The sequence below is a fragment of the Mus caroli genome, chromosome 11, assembly GCF_900094665.2.
Source record: "Mus caroli chromosome 11, CAROLI_EIJ_v1.1, whole genome shotgun sequence".
NCBI lineage: Eukaryota > Metazoa > Chordata > Mammalia > Rodentia > Muridae > Mus > Mus caroli.
In genome coordinates, this window is record NC_034580.1 from 53,215,717 (window position 1) to 53,218,786 (window position 3,070).

The following is a 3,070-nucleotide window of genomic DNA, read 5'->3' on the forward strand; positions in this document are numbered from 1 at the left end:
GAGAAAGTACCCAAGGAGCTAAAGGGGTCTGCAACCCTAAAGGTGGAACAACAATATGAACTAACCAGTACCCCCCGGAGCTTGTGTCTCTAGCTGCATATGTATCAGAAGATGGCCTACTCGGCCATCATTGGAAAGAGAGGCCCCTTGGTCTTGCAAACTTTATATGCCTCAGTACAGGTAACACCAGGGCCAAGAAATGGGAATGGGTGGGTAGGGGAGTGGGGGTGGGAGGGTATGGGGGACTTTTGGGATATCATTGGAAATGTAAATGAAGAAAATACCTAATAAATAAAAAAAGAAAGAAAAAATTATTACATCAAAATATTAAAAACAAAAAGAAAATGGATTATAGGACTCTATGTAAGACATGAAACTTCTAGAAGAAAATATAGGGCATCAACAGGTCAACAGGGCTTGTCAGGAGAGAGAGAGAGAGAGAGAGAGAGAGAGAGAGAGAGAGAGAGAGAGAGGGAGGACAATGCTGTGTTCAGTTCATTTCCTCCTTTTGTTCAGTGTAAGACTACAGCCCACGGAAGGGTGCCACCCACATTTAGAGTTGACTTTTCCACCTTAACTAACTCAGTCTATAAATCCCCTTACTGACATGCCCAGAGGTTTGCCTATTAGGTGATTCTAGAACCTGTCAAGTTGACAATGTCAACCACCACAGAGTTCTTTACTTACTTGGCAAACGTTATCCTCAACTATCTTTTTTTTTTTTTTTTGGTGGGCACGTGAGAGTGGGTGCTCCCTTAAACTTTCGTCTGGGTATACTTCTCATTGGTGTGTAAAGATGCAAATTCTGGAACACATCATTTTATGGAGAAGGAAATTGTAACCTTGGAAGGAGCATTGACTCACAGCTCATAAATGGCTCTAGTATATTGTAAGCAGCCCAGGCCCTCTTTGCCCGTCATCTAAGCTGCTTATGAGGAGGACAAATATAGAATATTAAAATGAGCTCAGGAGGAAGATGTGAGCACACTCTTGTAAATTCTCCATGAACTGGTTTCTTTTGTCAGTTGGCAAGACTTTGTAAGCTTTGTCTGATTCCTTAAGCAGGACACACTGTTCCAAAGTCAAGGAGACCTTTTGGACCATCCTGCCTCTCTAACTCCCTGCCTGGTTTCTTCTCAGTTCTCAGTAGGCTCTTTCTTGCTGGAATATTGTGTGCCTAGGGAGTTGCCTTGTTATTTTCTGTGTTTTGTTCCATTTTAAGTCTACCACGACACTGCAGTTTGCTTAGATCTGGACATGTCTGTCTACTTATAGTTGTTTTCCTTAGATTTTTAAAAACCTAGGGAGGGCAGCTCTCCATTAGTGCTTTGTTGAATAAATGAGTAAATTTGAAGTTTGGTGGTGAGGATGCATCGGAAAAAATAAAGGTCAAAGGAGGAAGGGGACTGCCACCTCTTAATGTAAATTTTTATTTATGTGTATGTGTGTATGTGTGTGGGTGGGTGCACAGCATGTGTGTGCAGGTACCCAAAGGAGCCAGAAGAGGCTGTCAAATCCCTCAGGCCTGGAGGTGGCTGTGAGCTACCCTGACATGGATGTTGGGGTCTGGGTCGTCTGCTCACAGGTTTTGTAGACAAGATTATGCTGAAGATTTCCTGTGATGGTTAGTGAATTTGCACCTGCACAGATGCTCACCCGAAAGGGCCCTGTTGGTGGCTTTGCTAGAGTCAATGAGAACACTGTGGCAAGTCCTTCAGGCCAGCCTTAGCATCTTCTGTGCATTGTCCAACCATGATCATATCTTTCTCTCTTAATCTTTTCTGCTTATTTGTTTTGATTTCAATACTACTGTCCTTTATTTGAACAACAAAACATAAGCAAACATTTTGGTACAGCTTATAGAAATGGTAAAGATTAACTCTCAAACCTCGTGATCTTTACAGCCAATTAGGTCTTGTAGTTGCTGCTTTTTTCTTGAGTGGAGAAACAGGGGTTCAAGCTCCTAAGCTTGCTAATCTTGTAGGTGGCAGGGCAAACTCCGAGGCTGGCCTTCACCCAGATTATCTAGAGGAGGAAGGCAGCCAATGAGAGCTTTCCAGAAGCAAGCAGAGGGCAGATGGGGCAAGGGTGGTCGCTTTTGATGGAATCCTCTGCCAAACTTTTCCCTGATGACTCTGCACACTTGACTACAATGAAGCTCTTTTGGGAAACTCATATCCAAGCTTTGTTGGAGGTTGAGAGAAACTCTTGGAGGAAATCACTCTCTGGGAGGAAACCACTTCTTATAGTTGCTCTAGGTTTACATACATACATACGTACATACATACATACACACATACACACATACACACACACACATACATACATACACACACATACGCATACTCATAATTCATACATAGATAACATACATACAATACATAGATAGATAGATACATACATACATACATACAGCTTTCTGGGACCCAGCTAGGCTTGCCTTAGCAGTACCTGGTTTAAGAAGGGGTGACCTCACTCTCTTCCCCAGAGATGGTAGAGCCTGCATGTCAGAGCCACTCCCAATGATTCTCAGCTCAAGAGTGAAAGTTGGACAGAGCAATGGGCTTGGGTTCTCTTGGGTCCTTGGGCATCTTAGCCAGTTAGACTGAGGGTCAGCCACAGGGAGGTGGTTTCTCACAACATGATGGAATGAGATGTCAGATGTCTGATAACAGACACCTTACCTCTAGGGTCTTACTAGGTGGAGTCAGTGTGTCCAGCCCTTTGGGTAGAGAGGCTCAGTACACCAGAGCTATGTTGGGATGCAGGGAACACTGGCTTGCGACTGAAGCCAGACCTCTTTGGGCCTCAGTTTTCTCATCTGTTAAGGGCAATGTGATAACCATCTGTGTATTACTCAGAACATCAAGGGTGCTCAATGCAACGCTGTGATGGGTGGTCGTACAGAACTGCCTAGTCTAGTCCAGAGGCTGTTGTTGCCTTCAGTGTTGACACCAATTGGGAAGCACGATTGAGATCATCTGTGTGAGTAACTCCAAAGGCTTAACACCCCTCTAACGTTCCTGATAGGTGGCCTTGGAAAATGCATGGTGAAATGACGTGAGGGTTC